This window comes from Ambystoma mexicanum, chromosome 7p (assembly GCF_040938575.1).
Source record: "Ambystoma mexicanum isolate Mex_15411 chromosome 7p, UKY_AmexF1_1, whole genome shotgun sequence".
Taxonomy (NCBI): domain Eukaryota; kingdom Metazoa; phylum Chordata; class Amphibia; order Caudata; family Ambystomatidae; genus Ambystoma; species Ambystoma mexicanum.
The window spans coordinates 275,893,581-275,917,375 of NC_090939.1; positions in this window are offsets into that span (position 1 = coordinate 275,893,581).

The following is a 23,795-nucleotide window of genomic DNA, read 5'->3' on the forward strand; positions in this document are numbered from 1 at the left end:
AAATCTAGTGCATGCATTATCCATCCAATACAGGACCAACTCTCCAGGCCAGCTGGGTGGAGGATGAGAGTGAGAGAAAGTGTGAGAGGCTCCTGAAGGGACTACCAATGGTGTATGTACAGCAGGCTCCCTGTGAAGTCAATAGTCATATAAGGGTACATGATTCTCCAACAAACCCAACCTGAAAATGTTTTACACCCTTTTCTAGACATAGGCGAGTGAATATTCAAACGATGAACTAAAGGTTACCTTCAAACTTCATTGAGGGAGTGTAGTAGGGTTAGGCAACTTTGCGGACATGTGTCAGGCACATCAGGTAGCATATTAGGGTTACAGCTTGACCTGGGCAGTTCCCAAGCCATCCTACTGGGTCTAAAAAAGGGCTCAAGGGGACTCCTACTGCAGCCGACATGGTATCTAGAAGGTTGACATGGAGAATGGGGAAGAGAATCATTGCTATATCTTCTTGTTGGACCTGTGGTAAACGACCTTCAGAGGTCGAAGTGAGCAGGAACTGAGCTCCACTTCTTTTTTGTTCTGTTTTTAGTTCCACTGCTATTTCCATTCATTTTCACAGTCCCAGAGCTGTTATATTTTGAACTTATAACATACCTCTTACTCTTGGTAGGCTCTTTGAAGCCCATCACTCCACGTCGGTGTCCGCTGAGCTAGGTCAGCAGCAATACATTGTGCAAACTGTGTTTTGCTACATGGTCACCTCTGACAACCCTCAGTTCCTGGCTACCGACTAACTCCAGCCCTTGCAGGCCAAAGCGGACGCCCCTTAATTTTTCTATTGCCCAAACGTTTCAATATTGTTCCTTTTCTGGCCCCCTTGTGTAGGGGGTGGTGACCTTGCCCCTCATTTCATCTACTGTAGACCATGCCAGAAGATTGTATGTCTTTTGGAATGCTTGCTGGTGATTGGAGACTAGCTGGGCAAAAGCAGCCCCTTTCTGTGGGCAGAGTATTAGGCACCCAGCAGGGTCGTTTGTTCCTTTTTTGACATACTGTTTAAGTAGAAACCATGGGTGTGTATTTTGGTAAATTGTGCCGGAAATTGTGCATTTTAAGAATATTTGTTCAAAGCAATGGTCAAAATGACTAGCTACACACTGAAGAAAATCATGAAATGGTCCCCCTTTGGGCTAACACTAGCTCACTTTGCCCATAAATCTGGCCCACACCAGGTGACTCTGTACTCCGCTGTATACGCTGGTCTGAGCCAGCACCCATGTGAGGAACATGGCGTGCCAATGCCATCTTCTGGTGGCACACAGCTCCCTGGCACTCTGTGCTGCGCCTGGATATTTGGTGGCAGGACAGCAAAGTACATGCTGGCCCCTTATACAAGTGCAGCAGTGGCAGGGTCGGACTTGGGCATAACATTGTCTCGGGCACCACCGAAAAAGTGGCCCACAGTTGCAAATGGCAAGTCATTCCTTTGTGACAGATTGTTTGAGTAGTACCCATGGGGGTGGGGAGTTGATAAAATGTGATACAAATTGTACATTTTAAAGAATATTTATTCAGCAATCCTCGTCAAAACTACTAGCTGCAGAGTGAAGTAACTTATGAAACTGTCTCAGGATGGGCAAAATAGGTGGCCCAATTTGACCCCAAAAAACTGGTCCACACTAGCATTTTGCGTTTTTGGTTCCGGCACTGTTTTATTGCCCCATAGGCCAGTCTGAGCCTGAGCACTGGCCAGTGTATGTTTCATCAGGTAGCAAGCATATAACAGCCTGGCACGCTCTCCTTAATCAAACTTGCATTGTGTCATGGCCTGGGGGAAGACCGCCTGCGTCTCAGCATGTTTTCATTTGGGGGGGCAGAGCTTTCCCACCCATTGTACAGCAGCCACCACTAAGGTATTTGCCTCAACCCTAACGTTGACTCTGTTAGCCTCACACATGAACACAAAAGTTAGACAAACATACCCACAAACACATGAGCGCCCACCATCCACCCCAAGGTGATGTAAATATGAATTGTATAATTGGAGGTTTTATGGAGGAAACATTCTTTGTTTTTACCTTTTGTCTGAAATATTTTATATTGTAATTATTCTCGGGCGATATTATCCTCTTTGACAGAACACAGGCTGGCCTGCAACGTAAATTGAATGTCTTTAATAAATATACTACCATCAACAACCTGAAAAAGGATTGCAAGGAGTCTTAATGTAGCCAATATAGAGTTTGAGTGTGTCTATATATTGGTTAGACATAAATTGCTAAAAAAAATGTTTGTCAAACAAAGGACACATAAACAACATACATTGCAGTTGCTTCACTGCTAAACTTTCAATATTCCAATTGCTATGGTCACCTTGACACTATGGTTTGTGTGCATTGGTGAAGCTTGAAATAGCCCAAAAGCAGATATGCTGCTAAGTGTAGCAGTGTCTGTTTTTCAAATGTAGGTTATATTTGCTGCACTGATAAGCCTGCAAGGTTCCAATTGGTAAAGTCACATTGGCCTAACTATTTTGTACTTTGGTGAAACTTTAAATGTTCCAAAGGTCAGTGGGTGTACTGCTAATGTATAGCAGTATCTGTACCTCAACACGTGTTTCCCTGGCTGGTTGCAGGCGGTTCCTCAGGAGGTGCAAAAGATATGTGGAAATCTCTCACTTACGTGCTTTCAACAAGGATTGTTACTTATATCCGTTGTTTTATTTGTCAAAGATGATTGGTAATGAGCCTATAAGTCAAAACAAAACATAGTAATGTGTAGGGGCCTCATGATAGGTGCTAATCAGAAGGGATGATAACATTGTAAACAATTGGGGGTATACTTACAATATTAATGAACTCTTTGTATAATGATTTGGGAATCCAGCCAGAAATGCTGGATAATATGGATATATATTCTCAACATTTAGTCCTGCAATAAATCACATGGGGTGTATTTTACTACAATATTTTCTGGGCATCAAAGGTAATAAAATTAGTAGAGCACTAATTTTATCTAATTTGGGAAATAAATGCTCCTTTTGTACGCTTACCCGAAGGGTTTCAATGGTGTAGAATTGCCAGAGTAGCGAATGGTAAGGTGGCCATTGCTGTTTCTCCATTGTCCGGCCGTTATTTATATACCGCGATGATGTTATCGCTCACGTGCATGCGTTGACTTCACTGCGTTGGCGTGAAAACTCCAGTTTTGGACAGGTTGGATGTCTATGTTATCATGGTTGCCAATATCTACATTGAGAAGTGTAAATTGAAAAGAGATTTGTTTTGAGTATAAATGGCCCCTAAATTTGCATTGGGTCTTACAAGGATAGGCCAATATATAGTAATGAATCTTTAGCTCTATATAAAAACTGAATGGGAGGCTGAACTAAAGCAAAGATAAACAAAATTGTACTTGGAGAAGTGACTGAGATCTTAAGTGAATCAATGCAAATGCCTTGAGCAAGAAAACATTGTATATAAGTATAATACAAGTCAACAGTTAGACATAACAATTATAAAAGAGAAAGTTAATATGTGGGTGAAGATACTGTTACAGAAAATGTTAAAGTTCCTGATCTGAATTTAAACCAGAGTGGCATGTGTCCATATTACAGATCCATTTGGCCTCCTGTTTCCGCAGAATATTTTCCACATTGCCACCTCTGGGTGGAGTATTGTTTTTTTCAATTCCAAAGGATCTGAGTGCACTGAGTTGTTCCTGAGTATGATTAGTTTGGAAGTGTGCTGCTAGTGGCGATCTTGTATCTTGTTTGATGATAGCTCTTATGTGTTTGCCAATTCTTTTTTTGAGTTGTCTGATCGTACTTCCGATGTATGTGAGCTTACAAACACATTGGATCCATAGATTACATGGGTAATCATTCAAATTTGGAATCATTAGCAATGTGGAAGACATTGATTAAGGTGAGATTGGCTCCTTTCTTATCCCACGTGAAAATAATCTGTGCCAAATTCTGTACATTTTCCTTTGTACCAATCTTGAAGCATTATTTACAGAAGATTTGAACCTAGTTTGCTTTATGGCCTCGATGTGTGTTTATTAGATCTGGGGCCCTATCTGGACACAGTGCAGGGTACATTTTGGAAAAAAGTGCTCGGCCTGGCGCTGGCGATTCCTAATGACATCATTCACCATGAATTGGATTTAATTTCATTGAAGTCCAGGTTCCATTGGCAACGTTTATCGAGCTATGCCAAATGCTTGAAGGATTTCCCCAATTCCCTCTATCTGGACTGGGGGAGAATAACTGAGGACGCCTCGCTGGGTTCAGTGAATTCATTTAGGGATTACATGTCTATCCTGCGGCAGTCTGTGGATGCTTCTGTGGAGGAACTCATGAATCACCCCCAGCTAGTCAAGAGGAAGCTTTTTCATCAGGACTGGTCTGCAACTGTGGAGGCACTTGCATCCTTTAAACCCTATCAGGAATATGCAAGGTTCACACACAAAAGGTACAGGTTAGCAAAATACCTCCAAATTTTCCCTTGAACAAATTACGGATTGTCTATTTACCTTTCAGACTGAATCAATAGCATTCTAAAGAAAGAACTAGGAATTGGGCAATCACACAGACTTCAGATAACTGCTTCAAGTGTCGCTTTTGTAATAAATCAGAAGATGTTGAAACTCTTAAACATTGGATTATTGACTTCAGGGCACTAGATAATTTGAGGGAAAAAGCCTTTCCTAGTGGTGCTGAATCCTTCAATTATGACCGTTCGAGGTTCCATGTATTAATAACCACATAAAAATATTGCCATAAAAGAATGCCACTGTTTTTTTGCAGCAATATTTACATATGGAACCTGCGGGGGACACCCTCGCAACTCCTGTATTTTTTTAAAGGGACCGGGGGACACCCCTGCAACATCCGCTCCCATTTACCCCATAAATTATCCCCATAAATAATGTCTCCTATGCTGTTTCCTGGCGACCGTATGTATGGCGACATTATTACTGGGGGGGATGATATTACCTGATTCCCTTTTCGAGGGCTCTGTTTTGGTCTTGTATAATGTGAGGGGAGAATCTGTCTTTGTTAATTGCTTTGTGTAGATTTTTAAATGAGATTCTTGTTTTGATGGGAGAGGATTTTATGTGATATATTTGTCTCACGCGAGATGTGTTCTCCTTGTCATTTTACGGATGTGTACTTTGTGATAATTCTGTTCATGATGTTTTTGGTTTGTCTATGCATATAAGGTTTTTCTGAAAACCAGGTCACAATAAAAAAATGTTAAAAATAAAAATTGTCCTCTAAAATATTTGTCTTAAATTTGTTTGTGAAAGGTTTAATATTTAACCAATACACAAATAAAATAAAAAATACAAATTCTCATATACATATAGTGCCAGGCAATACATTTATATCACATACCCATTTGTTGAATGGTGTTTGCTTGTGTGGATACATGCACGCCTGTGATCCTAAGTCTGATGTATGCCAGGCACACTACCAACTCCTTATATTAAGAGTCGGACTGGGACCCAAAAGCACGCCCGGAAATGTTATTTTAAAGTGGCTCGATATTACACCGTGAGCAAACCCAACCGCTCCAAGTATAGCTTGGGGGTCTGCCCCACACTAACATTTGGAATAAATAGGTTGAAATAGTGAATTTGAACACACATTTGCCCCCATATAAGGAACATAAAGTAGATTAACACAAAAACCGACATAGCATATGTTAAGAGTGTAGAATAATATATCAGACGCGTTATACTAATTCTTTACTTCAAAGGGATGTGTTGGATGAGTAGAGCTGGAAAGAAGGGAGTGTGGTGACCGAGGAGAAGTAAACCATGCTGCCCACCCTAAAGAGGCCCATGGTGGAGGGGCTCACCAGGACATCGCCAGAGTTCCCTGCAGGCCAGTCCACCACTGGTTAGGCTTGCACACGAATACCCCACTAGCAACCAATCATTGCGTTGAAACATATTTACCTGTTCTTAGTACTTAGTGACAGTATTTTTTATGAGGGTGCATTGCCTCCAACAGCGAAAGTGGCCTGGTTTAAAATCACATCAATAAACGAGATCCTATTGGTTTGTCTTGATGTCTACTTAAATGACGGCTGTTCCTTCCATCAGCTTTCTCTAGCATTTGCCTCCATCTTGTGGTCGGCATGGATATATAGCACTTGGAATGTCAGACAAGCTCAAGGCAAAATGAAATGCTATGTTTGAACGAGAAAGGCAGCCTAGAACAATACATACTGAAAGTGAACAACCCCGCCAACAGATCCGCAATGGTCAGAGATTTACATTCTCGAAACTGAAAGAAGTAGGCACGGTTAGACATTGAAAGAAAAACAAGACAAGATTTGCTCATAGGTGCCAAACTCACAAATAAAAGAATTACACGGATGATAGAAGTGGCAGTACGTGCCCGTTAACTTTGATGTCATCATTGAAGTGATGGCATGTGACCTTTGACCCGGAAAACATCACAAGAAGTTTCATCACGTCTACTTTAATGAGTGCACTGATCATAACATTAGCAGAAACACGGCTACAGTCCAGGGACTCAGAGTTGGTAGATTGCTTAGACAGTTGTCACCAGCCCAAAATCAACATATCGGATCATTTCATTAAGCAATAAGCCCTCAGATGGGGCGGGGCATTACCACTTCAGGTAATGCCCCAAAGCTCATAGCTACAGGTCCGAGCTAAGCTATTTCTAATAGTACTCTGGCCGTAAGACCTGCGTACAAATAGTATTTTTTTCAGTTGCGAGACACCGTCTGTGTTTCGTAACTGAAAAAAAAAATGCCACTACTGAACAGGGAGAAGGGACTATTAATAGTCCCTAATCCCTTTCCATGGCAGCCACTGAAAAACAAACACAAAAGTAAACAAAAAAATGGCCTCCGTATAACAGGGAGAAAGGACTACACGTAGTCCCATCTCCCTTTCCATGGTAGCCAGTCAGAAGGAACCGGAGGGGCGTGGCAGCAAGGGGAGCCTTTTTGGGCAAGTAAGGTCTCAGCGAGGGCCAATCCGATCGTTTGTACCAATCTCAATGTCCCTCCCGGGTACTAATGAGAATCGCTGGTGCAAGAAAATGCATCTTCTAATTATGGCAGCAAGCAGGGAAACTCTTTGTTGATTGTGAAAACATTAAGTAATAATTGCTGACAAGATAGTTCAGTAGATTTAGAACCTGCGGTAGAGAGCTTCAGGTTGGAGGTTGAATCTCGCCTTGCCCAACCTTTCACCTTTCCCAGAAATAATGTTTTTGCATGTTTTATGGACTATATACATGCACATGTTTTTATTTTACGGGCCTTCCCATGGGCGTTTCATATGTTGTGCTGGATGTGAAGCAATCTCGTGTTAATGCAGATGTTTCTATGAGCTTTTGTCAGCATTTCCTGATCTGATTTATTTTAGAAATATACCTGTTATGGTGTAGCTTTTATGAGACATATATGTATGTCAATTAAGATGTAGGTTCAAGATATAGAAATATAAGCAAGTTAAATGTTGTGTTCAATAACAATGGAAAGCAAGTATTGCCATGGAAAGAATACAGCCCTGTCTATTCAATGTAGCCTGGAATGGAGGTATGTCATACTGTAAGAGAACATTCCATTTTGCTATGATGCTGCTGTTTACTTTTGTTGGCATTCCAAGTGAATCTGTTGCTGCTTTCTTATGTGCCTGGTTGTAGTGTTATGCAGCTGGAGGTCCTTTCATTATAAATATAACTTGAAATAAACAGTTCCTTTAACTTGCGGTTGTCCGGATGTTCATACTTAACAATACCCAACAAAGGATGCTTTAAAAATTCACTGTTTTATTAAATATTCTTATGTGTCTCCTTTTTCTGATTAATGTGTTTATTCAGATTTCATAGTTATGCAGCCACATAGACGCATGGGTTGCACATTACATTGCAATTGTAAAGGTGCCATAGGATCGGCACTATAGCAAAACATGGCTATTAATTTAGCATCTTCCTCATCACAGCAATCAAGGAATACCAGATCTTACAAGATGAACGTGGCAACCAATCACCTCAGAGAGTGGAAATGCCCTCAACATTTTGAGCCTCTGTAATACAATGCAATTTTACGGCATGTAGCTACACATCTATGGTCTTCATTCTTCAGACCCACCGTAACTTTATCTGATGCCATAAACTACGGTAGGAGGTGCTATCCAAATGCAAGATAGGATAACATGGTCTGTGAGTCCCACATCCTATACCACCAGAGTAGCAGCTCAGGAGTTCTGGGAAACTTCCACTGTTGGGTGAACGTCAAGCAACCGCCAACAAAACGTGGGTCGCTATCCTCGCCTGAGGGTCGGTCAGCCTGTAGAAGTTTGACTGTTCAGCGTCACTCAGGAGCATGACCTTAGGGCTATGCAGAAATTCTAGGCGGGCTTTTTGATGGACTCGGGCCAATATCTCAGGCCGCAGAGGCTATGCTATGAAGCAGGCCCATACATGCTGGTAGTACGATTACTTATTAAGTGCACTCATTGCTGGGAAAGACAGTTTCAATGCGCTGTAGAAAATACAATCAATCCAGTACAATAAATGACATAAACAAGACAATGCATAGAAAAGCTGTTTAAAAAATAATAATCCGATAGAACCAGCCGCTCTTGCTCAGTTCGTCCCATTATGGAGCATACAAGGAATAAACAAGTTTTAATTGGATCTTTAAAGTCTGTAGAGTGGTACACTTTCTGAGACAGACAGTTGTGCATTCCAAAGTTGGCACCCTGCGACACACAAAAGTCTTTTTCCGTAGGAAAGGTTTTGTGATTTTCCAGTAATGAGTAATTCTTGTGCACCTGATCTGAGAAGGCGTTGCGGGGTGTAGTGTTGAGCCATATAGGATAAGGACTCTGGTGAACCCCCACTCAGTAGTTTCCAGAACAATGAATTGGAAGAGAAAGACTTTGGCTAACAAGCAGCAGCAACAACATGATAGAAGAATTGGTTACATTTTATTCAATTGGCCCGGAGTCAGATCTGATCCTGGCAATCATTTGTATGTGCTTTCTTTGATCTGGGTACAGAGAGAAATCTTAGTGGCTCTTGACCAAATCTTGATCCAAGCGATATCATCAAATTTGATTTGGAAATCTTCTACACACCTGGAACATTAGTGGGGCTTGTGCGGTGCTGCCCAAACATCCAGGCGTTTATGTAACTGTGAAGCCCTGCGTTAAGCGCTACACTTCACGCAGCCACATAAGGCCTCCCGCTTTTCAACACCAGAAGGCCTTGTTTTAGGGGGGATGGGAGTAGAAAACTCTGATTTTAATTTAAACCTACATTTAGATCTCGACAATCTCCCAATACCTAATCAGAGAGCAACCTCTAATCCCCTCTTTGGATGCGCTTTCTAGAAAAGCCACAGGATGTACTTCAAATGGAGTGGAGCATAAGTTTGTTTCAAGCTACGCCATTTTTTGCTAGAAATCATGGGGAGGCATTCAAAGCTAAAGCAAAGCTGCGCCGCAGCCGCTGCATGCCAACATCTGGTAAAATCGGGAATACCCAGACCAGCTTTAAGTCAACTCACCTTAAGAGTCTTCAATGATGCTCGTGGCAGGCCATCCCCCTAGCAAAGTGAAAGAGCTTGAATGGAAAGTCTAAGTGATTGTGAAAAAGGACCTTGATTTATACTGCCTGGGAGACGTAAAGCAGCTTAAGAAGAATTCCTCTTGCCAGACCACTGAGGCGCTTTAACACATGCCACTGACAGCGTGCCAGATCGCTGAGGCGCTTTAACACAGGCCACTGACAGCGTGCCAGATCACTGAGGCGCTTTAACACAGGCCAGTGACAGCGTGCCAGATCACTGAGGCGCTTTAACACAGGCCACTGACAGTGTGCCGGATCACTGAGGTGCTTTAACACAGGCCACTGACAGCATGCCAGATCACTGAGGTGCTTTAGCCTAGGCCACTGACATCGTGTCAGATTACTGAGGCGCTTTAACACAGGCCACTGACAGCGTTCCAGATCACTGTGACGCTTCTACCCAGGCCACTGACAGCGTTCCAGATCACTGTGGTGCTTCAACCCAGGCCACTGACAGCGTGCCAGATCACTGAGGTGCTTTAACACAGGCCACTGACAGCGTGCCAGATCACTGAGGTGCTTTAGCCTAGGCCACTGACAGCGTGTCAGATTACTGAGGTGCTTTAACACAGGCCACTGAGAGCGTGCCAGATCACTGTGGCGCTTCAACCCAGGCCACTGACAGCGTTCCAGATCACTGTGGCGCTTCTACCCAGGCCACTGACAGCGTTCCAGATCACTGTGGTGCTTCAACCCAGGCCACTGACAGCGTGCCAGATCACTGAGGTGCTTTAACACAGGCCACTGACAGCGTGCCAGATCACTGAGGTGCTTTAGCCTAGGCCACTGACAGCGTGTCAGATTACTGAGGTGCTTTAACACAGGCCACTGAGAGCGTGCCAGATCACTGTGGCGCTTCAACCCAGGCCACTGACAGTGTGTCAGATCAGTGTGGCGCTTCTACCCAGACCACTGACAGCGTGTGAGATTACTGTGGCACTTCAATCCAGGCCACTCCCAGCGTGTCAGATCACTGTGGCGCTTCAACCTAGGCCACTGACAGCGTGTCAGATCACTGTGGCGCTTTAATCCAGGCCAGTGGCAGCGTGTCAGATCACTGTGGTGCTTTAATCCAGGCCACTGACAGTGTGTCAGATCACTGTGGCGCTTTAACCCGGGCCACTGACAGCACATCAGATCACTGTGGTGCTTTAACCCACCCAGGCCGCTGACAGCAACCCGATCACTGCAGTGTTTTAACCTGGGACACTGACAGCATGTCAAGTCCCTGAAGCATTTTGACCCAGGCCACTGACAGCGTGTCAGATCACTGCAGTTCTTTAACCCAGGCCACTGATATCGTGTCAGATCACTGTGGTGCTTTAACCCAGGCCACTGACAGCATGTCAGATCACTGTAGCGCGTTAATCCAGGTCACCTACAGCATGTCAGATCACTGAGGCACTTTAGCCCAGGCCACTGACAGAATGTCAGATCACTGCAGTGCTTTAACCCAGGCCACTGATAGCGTGTCAGATCACTGAGGCACTTTAAGCCAGGCCACTGACAGTGTGTCAGATCACTGTGGTGCTTTAACCCAGGCCACCTACATCATGTCATATCACTGTGGCGCTTTAACCCAGGTCACCTACAGCATGTCAGATCACTGAGGCACTTTAGCCCAGGCCACTGACAGCATGTCAGATCACTGTGGCGCTTTAACCCAGACCACTGACTGCATGTCAGATCACTGAGGCGCTTTAACCCAGGCCATTGACAGCATGCTAGTTCACTGTGGCGCTTTAACCCAGACCACTGACAGCGTGTCAGATCACTGAGGTGCTTTAACCCAGGCAACTGACAGCATGTTAGATCACTGTGGCTCTTTAACCCAGACCACTGACATCATGTCAGATCACTGAGGCGCTTTAACCTAGGCCACTGACAGCATGTTAGATCACTGAGGCGCTTTAACCTGGGCCACTAACAGCGTGTCAGATCACTGTGGCGCTTTAACCCAGGCCACTTATAACATGTCAGATCACTGAGGTGCTTTAACTCAGGCCACTGACAGTATGTCAGATCACTGTAGTGCTTCAACCAAGGCCACTGACACCATGTCAGTTCACTGTGGCGCTTTAACCCGGGCCACTGACAGCGTGTCAGATCACTGTGGTGTTTTAACCGAGGCCACTGAAAGCATGTCAGACCACTGAGGCCCTTTAGCCCAGGCCACTGGTAGCACGTGAGACCATTGAGACGCTTTTGCCCAGGCCTCCAATTGGTTTAGAAAGGTTTGTCGTGCTGGCTACTTTATCTTGTTTCAGCTTGCAAAACATCTGAGCAGTGTCTCCTTTGGTAGGAGGTTTACTGTTGTTGTTGTTGGTCAAGTCCCTATGAACTTGCGCCTCCATTACAAACCTCGGAAAGTGAGGATTGACTGCTGGGTGTTTTTAGATGGCTGAAGTATGTCTTTCATGCTGCTGTTTTTAGATTGGTCCTTTTTAGCTTTCTGTTCTTTAATTTTTCATAGACTCATAGCAGATGGAACATGTCTGACAGGCCATTAAGACCTAGTTCCCTGAACAGACATCATGGTATGGGTGGAAGTGGGAGGTTGGGCTGAGTGGCGGAGGGAGGGGACCCTGGGAAATCACCTCAGACCAACAATGCTTGTTTAGACTAACTAACCTTTTGTTCCAGAAGGCCAGATTCGGCCCTGCCTCCTGTCATGCCTCAACAGCAGTTACCTAGCACCCACGCACAGTTGTGTGTTGCAAGCTCTCCATTTTTGTCCGGCTGTTCACTTCAAGGTTGTGGGTCAATAAGAAGGCCCAAGCTTCCAATGCTTTTCCCGCAGTATGCAAAGCCAGGCTAATAATGCAAGCCCATGCCTCCCCAAAACCCCATTTATCAACTCCCCAATACTAGGCTGCAACAGCCTCTTTCTCGAACTGCCTTCCTTTACTCTCCGCCCTCTGCAACTAATCCAGAACAGGACTGCAAGACTTGTCCTTGGTCTCAAGCCCAGGGACCATATCTCTCCATTGGTTCCCACTGGCTGCAAGGATCAAGTTCAAGTCCCTCTGCATCGTCCACAAGGCTGTCTGGGGCTTGGGCCCTCACTACATCCAACTCTCTCTTCCCCAACACCTTCCTTCTCGAGCCCTTTGCTCAGCCACCTCTAAATCTGGGTGTCAGACGCTTCTCCAGGCAGAGAGTGGGGGGGGGGGGATCTCTCTCCTCTGCAGGTGCCACCCTCTGGAATGGTCTCTCCGCCCCTCGCAAACTTGAGCTGGACCACCTTAAGTTCTTCTGGAAGCAGCTCAAGACCTTCCCTTTTGGCCTCTGCTTTCTCTCTCTCTCTCCCCTGCTGACCTACCTGTCTGCTGCGCTGACTGGTGGCTTGGTTACCCTCGGAGTCTCACTGAGTACTGGGCTCCTCCACTACCAGTCGCCCCTGCACTGCCTCTGGGCCTACCGTGCACTTAGGGGCTGTAACTGTAACCCTATAGTCCCTGCCTCCTTGCAAGTACTGAGAGCCGCACTGCCCTTGCTGCACTTACTCATGTGGGGTACAATATAGCCCCTAAATAAAGAAGCCATGCCAGGCCAGGTTGTAAGAGTGAAGCTGGCTGGTTCTATCCATTGGAAAATGCAAGCCAGTCCAAAACACGTCTTTTTCCGACTTAAGGCCAAGTTATGTTATGTTATGTTATGTTACTTGGCATTTATATAGCGCTCTATACATCATTGGCATGACCTCAAAGCGCTGGTAGGTTGAACGCCCTCAGGAACCGTAGTTCTGGTCAGTAGAGAGACGTAGAGTCATAGGATGCATGGGTGCATGAGATATGTGAGCAGTTGATGTAATTGCCGGATGGTAGCTGCATCTTCATGTTAGGTGTGGTGCTGAAGAAATCAGTTGGATGTGTGCAGCCTGGTGGGTGGACTCCCAGACTGGGCTTTGGCTGCGTTAGGCCTGAAGGACGCATATGTAAGCAACAAGGCCGGAATGTGCTCGGCTAGCTGCGTTTTATTAGGGTGATGAGGTGTTCATGGGGTCGTATTCGTATGTGAACAGCTAGGCTAAAATAATCAGGGGTATAGCTGTGTTCTAGTTGTGTGATGGTGTATAGTAGAGAGTAAGCGTAGTGATGTGATAAGATGGTTATCTTTAAAGTGCCCTAGACCAGGCACGTGAATAGGGTGGCAGCGATCACATCAACACACGGACACATGGGGGGGGGCTCACAGGGAAAAGAAGAGGGGCGTGGGGATATATAGCAATAGCATGGGAACAGGAAAGCAGGGTACACAGTGATACAGGGCGGGTATGTTAGCATTTACATCCGTCTTTATATCTAGATGTGATTCAGGATAATGTTCGCAACTCCACCCAAGTGTGGGACATGCTAACATTTGCAATTCTATCTAGAACCGACTCAGGTCAGCGTTTGAAATTTCATCTAAGTGGGGCACCTGCTTCATCCACCAAGGTCCATCAAGTGTGGGACATGCTAACATTTGTATTTCTATATAAAAGAGGGACAGGCTATCATTCTTAATTCCATCTAAGTGTGGGTCATGCTATCATTTGCAATTCTGTCTAAGTGAGGGATATGCTACCAATTCATAATTCTATCTAAGTGAGGCACACGCTACCATCTACATTTACATTTAAGTGTGGCTAATGATACCCTTCACAATTCCATCCAAGTGCGGCACATGCCACCATTCACAATACCATCCAAGTGTGGCACATGGTAACCATTTACAGTTCTATCTAAGTGTGGCTCATGCTACCATTCACAATTCCATCTAAGTGTGGGTCATGCTATCATTTGCAATTCCATCTGAGCGAGGGATATGTTACCATTCATAATTCATAATTCTATCTAAGTGAGGCAGATGCTGTCATTCACATTTACATCTAAGTGTGGGTCATGCCACTATTCACAGTTCCATCCAAGTGCAGCACATGCCACCATTCACAATTCCATCTGAGTGTGGTACATGCTACCATTCACAATTCCATCTAAGTGTGGGTCATGCCATCATTTCCAATTCTGTCTAAGTGAGGGATATGCTACCAATTCATAATTCTATCTAAGTGAGGCACATGCTACCATCTACATTTCCATTTAAGTGTGGCTAATGCTACCCTTCACAATTCCATGCAAGTGCGGCACATGCTACCATTCACAATTTCATCCAAGTGTGGCACATGCTATCATTTGCAATTCCATCTGAGGGAGGGATATGCTACCATTCATAATTCTATCTAAGTGAGGCAGATGCTGTCATTTACATTTCCATCTAAGTGTGGGTCATGCCACTATTCACAGTTCCATCCAAGTGCGGCACATGCCCCCATTCACAATTTCATCTGTGTGTGGCATATGCTATCATTTACAGTTCAATCTAAGTGTGGCTCATGCTCCCGTTCACAATTTCATCTAAGTGTGGCACATGCTATCAATTGCAATTCCATCTAAGCGAGGGATATGCTACCATTCATAATTCTATATAAGTGTGGCACATGTTATCATACAATTCAGTCTAAGTGTGGCACATGCTACCATTCATAATTCTATCTAAGTGTGGCACATGCTACCATTTACAGTTCCATCTAAGTGTGGCTCATGCTATCATTTGCAATTCGATCTAATTATGGTATATGCTATCATTTGCAATTCCGTCTAAGTGAGGGATATGCTACCATTCATAATTCTATCAAAGTGAGGCAAATGCAACCATTTATAATTACATCTAAGTGTGGCACATGCTATCATTTGCAATTACATCTAAGTGTGTCTCATGCTATCATTTGCAATTACATCTGTGTGTGGCATAGGCTACCATTTGCAATTTCATTTAAGTGTGGCTCATGCTACCATTCACAGTTCTATCTAAGTGTGGCACATGCTATCATATTACAGTTCCATCTACGTGTGGCTCATGCCAGCATTCACAAATATATATAAGTGAGGCACATGCTATCATTTGCAGTTACATCTAAGTGTGGAATAGGTTACTATTTGCAATTCCATCTTAAGTGTGGCTCATGCTACCATTCACAGTTCTATCTAAGTGTGGCACATGCTGCCATATTACAGTTCCATCTACATGTGGCTCATGCTATCATTTGCAATTCCATCTAAGTGTGGCACATGCTACCATTTACATTTCCATCTAAGTGTGGGTTGTGCTATCATTTGCAATTCCGTCTAAGTGAGGGATATGCTACCATTCATAATTCTATCTAAGTGAGGCAGATGCCATAATTTTCATTTCCATCTAAGTGTGGCTCATGCCACTATTCACAGTTCCATCTAAGTGTGGCACATGCCACCATTCACAATTCCATCTGAGTGCGGTACATGCTATCATTTGTGATTCCATCTAAGTGTGGCACATGCTATAATTTACAGTTCAATCTAAGTGTGGCTCATGCTGCTGTTCACAATGTCATCGAAGTGTGGCAAATGTCATCATTTGCAATTCCATCTAAGCGAGGGATATGCTACCATTCATAATTCTATATAAGTGTGGCACAGGTTACCATTTACAGTTCCATCTAAGTGTGGCTCATGCTGTCATTTGCAATTCCATCTAAGTGGGGCTCATGCTACCATTTGCAATTCCATATAAGTGTGGCACATGCTACTATTTACATTTCCATCTAAGTGTGGTATATGCTATCATTTGCAATTCCATCTAAGCGAGGGATATGCTGCCATTCATAATTCTATCTAAGTGTGGCTCAATCTATAATTTGCAATTCCATCTAAGTGTGGCACATGCTACCATTCACAATTCTATCTAAGTGTGGCAATGCTACCATTTACAGTTCCATCTAAGTGTGGCATATGCTATCAATTGCAATTCCATCTGAGTGCAGTACATTCTATCATTTGTAATTCCATCTAAGTGTGGCACATGCTATCATTTATAATTCAATCAAAGTGTGGCTCGTGCTACTGTTCACAATTTCATCTAAGTGTGGCACATGTTATCATTTGCAATTCCATCTAAGCAAGAGATATGCTACCATTCATAATGCTATATATGCTATATAAGTGTGGCTCATGTTACCATTTACAGCTCTATCTAAGTGTGGCACATGCTACCATTTACAGTTCCCTCTAAGTGTGGCTCATGCTATCATTTGCAATTCCATCTAAGTGTGGCACATGCTACTATTTACATTTCCATCGAATGTGATATATGCTATCATTTGCAATTCCATCTAAGCGAGGGATATGCTACCATTCATAATTCTATATAAGTGTGGCACATGTTACCATTTACAGTTCCATCTAAGTGTGGCTCATGCTTTCATTTGCAATTGAATCTAAGTGTGGCACATGCTACCATGTTACAGTTCCATCTACGTGCGGCTCATGCCACCATTCACAATTCTATCTAAGTGTGGCATATGCTATCGTTTGCAGTTATATCTAAGTGAGGCACATGCTATCATTTGCAGTTACATCTAAGTGTGGCACAGGCTACCATTTGGAATTACATCTATGTGTGGCATAGGCTACCATTTGCAATTCTATCTAAAGTGTGGCTCATGCTACTATTTGCAGTTCTATCTAAGTGTGGCACATGCTACCATAATACAGTCCATCTACGTGTGGCTCATGCTATCATTTGCAATTCCGTCTAAGTGAGGGATATGCTACCATTCATAATTCTATCTAAGTGAGGAACATGCAACCATTTATAATTACATCTAAGTGTGGCACAATTGTTACGCTCACCTGGTCTCTGTGGAGGCATTGGAGCATGGTTTCAGCCCTCCCGGGGATGAGGTCGCTCAGGTCCGACTTCGCCCTCTGCGCTTATGTGGTGACTGGTGGTAATAGGGGATGCTGCTCGGGACTGCTCCTGCATGGAGAATAGGGGGCGTGAGTATGCCAGCTTGTGCATCTGATCCCCTTCCAGATCCCTTCTCCAAAACCGTGGTACCCGTGGGATGCGCTGTCCCTGGAAAGCTCACCTGTTGATTAGTTTTGCCGAGCACTCCATCCTGCTGCTTCTGGCAGGGGCGCTTGTATGATCTGGACCGAGTTCCTTCACTGGTCCCTTGCACGTGGTAGTCCAATCCTGCTGCGACTAAGCCACTATACTTCAGGTAAGTGTTCCTGTTTGCCTTTGTCTTTCCTTGTCTGTTTTTGTTGTATTGTAAAGTTTGTTGTCTTGTATTGCTGTCCGTTCCACTTTTGATGTTTGCTCTTTTGCTTTCTTCCCTTGCAGGTGATGTTGCCGGCCCGGCAGAAGCTGCAGAGCTCGAGGCGGCTGCCAGAGGGAATGAGGAACGGAGCTGCAGCATTACAGTAGCTGGTAAGTTGTTAACTAGGGGGTGTGCGGTGTTCAAATGCGGCGCGGCCCTAGGACGGATGTTCTAACCTTGTCTTTCTTCTTCTTCACAGGGTCCGAGTTCGTGGATGCGGAGCGCGGTGCTGTGGCGTCGGGATCAAGTTCACTGGATGTCAGGAGATGAGTCTGCAGATGAAGCGATGAAGCACCGGTTTCCTGGAGGTGAGTATGCAGGAGTGTTAGGCAGAATCATATGCAGTGCCCTTAGGGACCACTGCACACAATTAAGACTACAAGTGGCAGTACAATTTCAACTTTGGTACAAGCCTGTACTACACAGAAAGTGGTAGCAATGGCTGAGCAGCCAGACTTATCTCAAGAGCAATTGAGCAGTAGTAGGGATTACACAAAGGGCTACAATTACTGTGACTCAAGCAAACACTGACTCAAGGTTTCTGGTTAAAAAATATAAGTACATTTATTTTTAAACCATCTGTTCACAAAACGCTTCACTTCTATTAAAACAAAACCACACTTCAAATATACTACACACAACCAATTCCCCTTGTGCAGAACGATTCAAGGTAAGTACCATAGGATTTGACAGACCGGTGTTGTGAAACAAAGATGTTACCAGGGGTTCATACGCAATCACTTTTTGACAGTAATGACAGTTCGGTCTTATGAAAGATAAGTGGACCCGCGGGAAGAAATGTAACCGAAGTCAAACACACTTAGCACATGAATTAACACAAGAGAATTGGGGGCAAAAATCATAGGCAATACTTTTGTCAAGGCAGATAGAATCAGAGGACACTTTCTAACAAGTAGATAAAAGTCAATAGGCCTGCGCCAGTGTCAAGTGGAACAGGGGTCCCATTGCCGAGGATCACACGGTTAGACAGTTCACGATTCGAGATTGCCAGGAGTACTTAGATACTGTCACAAAGGGAAGGAAAAGTTATAAGAGGGAAGGAAGAAAAGGACAAGCCTTTGGTGAGGAAGAAGGGCTCACCCCAATTCCTCGAAGTCGGACACAGTACCTTATTCGTTGAAGAAAGCTGGTGCCACAGCAGTTGTTCCTGGTAGTTCCTGCAGACTCACGGTTCCTGGAGCTTCAGTCATGGGGACAAGAAGGAGGACGTCCCGAGCGATCTGCCCTACCCAGGGATGAGGCCAGCAGCAGCGAAGCAATGGTGAATAAAAGGTGTGCTCCTTTAAAACAGGAGAGGTTCTTCAGATGGCTATCCGGACCATTACAGCTGTCTACAGCGATTTCGACCAAGAAGAGGATCCTCTGAATGTTGAAGGTGAGCTGGTTGATCCCACCAGGCTCAAGGGAAGAAGACTCCGGACTGGATCTTCTCTGTCGTTGAAGGGTAGATAGCTCAGGACTGCAGCAGGGCTTCACTGGGACTCGGGAGTTGCAGCAGCCGTCTTCTTCTCCGCTTCTCTTTGGTTCTTGCAGTTCCAGTGGCGACTCTGACTTCCAGCCCAAGAGTCCTGCCTTTTATACCGAAATCCCCTATTAACACAGCCCGGCTGTCAGTCACTCAGCAGGGGGGTTGTCCGGCCCGGACAACCACCTCAGCCAATCGACACAATGTGCGACTTGGGTCTCGAAGGAGACCCTGTGCAGGGGGTGACTAAACCCCTCCCTGACATCTAGCCCACCTAGACACCCAGATGCCAAAGGAGGGCTTCTTGACAGAAGCCCGCTAAAGGACGGCAAACAAAGAAGGCAAACCTGGTTTGGCGCGAAAAGTAAAACACAAGAAGGACTTAACAAAAAGAAATGGCGACTCAACCCGACCGGAGCCAAAATAAAAAGTATTTGGTTAAGCGGGTTTATGTTCGAGGCTAATACAATAGCCTAAAACAGTACCACGTTTATATACTATAATTGCGGTAGAAAAGTTAGCGTAGATACCACTGCCAGCAGCCAAGTCTTAATGTTAAGAGAGCGAAACAAAGCTCCAAGAGGCACAGACAAAAAGGGGTAGGACTTAACCCTTTCCAATACTCCATGTAAGATGTGTTGTACTGGGTCTGTAGTTTAAAGAGACCACATAAAGTTAATGGCAACTTTACATGTTTCTGGGGGACAGTAGTCAGCCCCAGAAAACTGAAGTCAGTGGGAAGTCTCAAAAGACAACCCTGTGTCACTGCACTGAAGATGCTGTGTAACACACACAAAAAGTGGGGATCATGGAGTGGTATGGCTCCAGACCCGAAGATCACACAAAAAGTAGAAATACACACGGCAAAACACATGTAAGAGGGGGAAAAAAGCTACAAATTGTGCATTTGAAAGAATATTTATTCAGTAATCCTCGTCGAAACTTCACTCTAGCCGCAGAGTGAAGTAACTTATGAAACTGGCCCAGGATGGGCCAAAAAAAGTGGCCCAATTTGACCCCAAAAAACTGGTCCACACTAGCATTTTGCGTTTTTGGTTCCGGCATTGCCCTATTGCCCCATAGGCCAGTCTGAGCCTGAGCACTGCCCAGTGTAGGTTTCATCAGGAAGCAAGGATATGCCAACCTGGCACGCTCTCCCTAATCAAACTTGTGTTGTGTTATGGCCTGGGGGAAGACCGCCCGCCTCTCAGCAGGTTTTCATTTGGGGGGGCGGAGCCTTCCCACCCATTGTACAGCAGCCACCACTAACGTATTTGGCTCAACCCTAACGTCCACTCTGTTAGCCTCACACATGAACACAAAAGTTAGACAAACATACCCACAAACACACGAGCGCCCACCATCCACCCCAAGGTGATGTAAATAGTAATTGTATAATTGGAGGTTTTATGGGGGAAACATTCTATGTTTTTATCTTTTGTCTGAAATATTTTATATTGTAATTGTTCTCGGGTGATATTATCCTCTTTGACAGAACACAGGCTGGCCTGCAACGTAAATTGAATGTCTTTAATAAATATACTACCATCAACAACCTGAAAAAGGATCGCAAGCCCTGAATTGCGCTTATACCATTAAGGAGTCTTAATGTAGCCAATATAGAGTTTCAGTGTGTCTATTTATTGGTTAGACATAAATTGCGAGAAAAAAAAATGTTTGTCAAACAAAGGACACATAAACAACATACATTGCAGTTGCTTCACTGCTAAACTTTCAATATTCCAATTAGGATGCTGTGGTCCAAGAAGAATATCTTCACAAGTAGCAGTTGCTTTACTGATAAGCTTTCAAAATTCCAATTGCTATGGTCACCTTGACACTATGGTTTGTGTGCATTGGTGAAGCTTGAAATAGCCCAAAAGCAGATATGCTGCTAAGTGTAGCAGTGTCTGTTTTTCAAATGTAGGTTATATTTGCTGCACTGATAAGCCTGCAAGGTTGCAATTGGTAAAGTCACATTGGCCTAACTATTTTGTACTTTGGTGAAACTTTAAATGTTCCAAAGGTCAGTGGGTGTACTGCTAATGTATAGCAGTATCTGTACCTCAACACGTGTTTCCCTGGCTGGTTGCAGGCGGTTCCTCAGGAGGTGCAACAAGATATGTGGAAATCTCTCACTTACGTGCTTTCAACAAGGATTGTTACTTATATCCGTTGTTTTATTTGTCAAAGATGATTGGTAATGAGCCTATAAGTCAAAACAAAACATAGTAATGTGTAGGGGCCTCATGATAGGTGCTAATCAGAAGGGGTGATAACATTGTAAACAATTGGGGGTATACTTACAATATTAATGAACTCTTTGTATAATGATTTTGGAATCCAGCCAGAAATGCTGGATAATATGGATATATATTCTCAGCATTTAGTCCTGCAATAAATCACATGGGGTATATTTTACTACAATATTTTCTGGGCATCAAAGGTAATAAAATAAGTAGAGCACTAATTTATATCTAATTTGGGAAATAAATGCTCCTTTTGTACGCTTCCCCGAAGGGTTTCAATGGTGTAGAAATGCCAGAGTAGCGAATGGTAAGGTGGCCATTGCTGTTTCTCCATTGTCCGGCCGTTATTTATATACCGCGATGATGTTACCGCTCACGCGCATGCGTTGACTTCACTGCGTTGGCGTGAAAACTCCAGTTTTGGACAGGTTGGATGTCTATGTTATCATGGTTGCCAATATCTACATTGAGAAGTGTAAATTGAAAAGAGATTTGTTTTGAGTATAAATGGCCCCTAAATTTGCATTGGGTCTTACAAGGATAGGCCAATATATAGTAATGAATCTTTAGCTCTATGTAAAAACTGAATGGGAGGCTGAACTAAAGCAAAGATAAACAAAATTGTACTTGGAGAAGTGACTGAGATCTTAAGTGAATCAATGCAAATGCCTTGAGCAAGAAAACATTGTATATTAGTATAATACAAGTCAACAGTCTGACATAACAATTATAAAAGAGAAAGTTAATATGTGGGTGAAGATACTGTAAAAAGTTCCTGATCTGAATTTAAACCAGAGTGGCATGTGTCCATATTACAGATCCATTTGGCCTCCCGTTTCCGCAGAATATTTTCCACATTGCCACCTCTGGGTGGAGTATTGTTTTTTTTTCAATTCCAAAGGATCTGAGTGCACTGAGTTGTTCCTGAGTATGATTAGTTTGGAAGTGTGCTGCTAGTGGCGATCTTGTATCTTGCTTGATGATAGCTCTTATGTGTTTGCCAATTCTTTTTTTGAGTTGTCTGATCGTACTTCCGATGTATGTGAGCTTACAAACACATTGGATCCATAGATTACATGGGTGATCATTCAAATTTGGAATCATTAGCAATGTGGAAGACATTGATTAAGGTGAGATTGGCTCCTTTCTTATCCCACGTGAAAATAATCTATGCCAAATTCTGTACATTTTCCTTTGTACCAATCTTGAAGCATTATTTACAGAAGATTTGAACCTAGTTTGCTTTATGGCCTTGACGTGTGTTTATTAGATCTGGGGCCCTATCTGGACACAGTGCAGGGTACATTTTGGAAAAAAGTGCTCGGCCTGGCGCTGGCGATTCCTAATGACATCATTCACCATGAATTGGATCTAATTTCATTGAAGTCCAGGTTCCATTGGCGACTTTTATCGAGCTATGCCAAATGCTTGAAGGATTTCCCCAATTCCCTCTATCTGGACTGGGGGAGAATAATTGAGGACGCCTCGGTGGGTTCAGTAAATTAATTTAGGGATAACATGTCTATCCTGCGGCAGTCTGTGGATGCTTCTGTGGAGGAACTCATGAATCACCCCCAGCTAGTCAAGAGGAAGCTTTTTCATCAGGACTGGTCTGCAACTGTGGAGGCACTTGCATCCTTTAAACCCTATCAGGAATATGCAAGGTTCACAGGGACAGGTTAGCAAAATACCTCCAAATTTTCCCTTGAACAAATTACGGATTGTCTATTTACCTTTCAGACTGAATCAATAGCATTCTAAAGAAAGAGCTAGGAATTAGGCAATCACACAGACTTCAGATAACTGCTTCAAGTGTCGCTTTTGTAATAAATCAGAAGATGTTGAAACTCTTAAACATTGGATTATTGACTTCAGGGCACTAGATAATTTGAGGGAAAAAGCCTTTCCTAGTGGTGCTGAATCCTTCAATTATGACCGTTCGAGGTTCCATGTATTAATAACCACATAAAAATGTTGCCATACAAGAATGCCACTGTTTTTTTGCAGCAATATTTACATATGGAACCTGCGGGGGACACCCTTGCAACTCCTGTATTTTTTTAAAGGGACCGGGGGACACCCCTGCAACGTCCGCTCCCATTTACCCCATAAATTATCCCCATAAATAATGTCTCCTATGCCGTTTCCTGGCGACCGTATGTATGGCGACATTATTACTGGGGGGGATGATATTACCTGATTCCCTTTTCGAGGGCTCTGTTTTGGTCTTGTATAATGTGAGGGGAGAATCTGTCTTTGTTAATTGCTTTGTGTAGATTTTTAAATGAG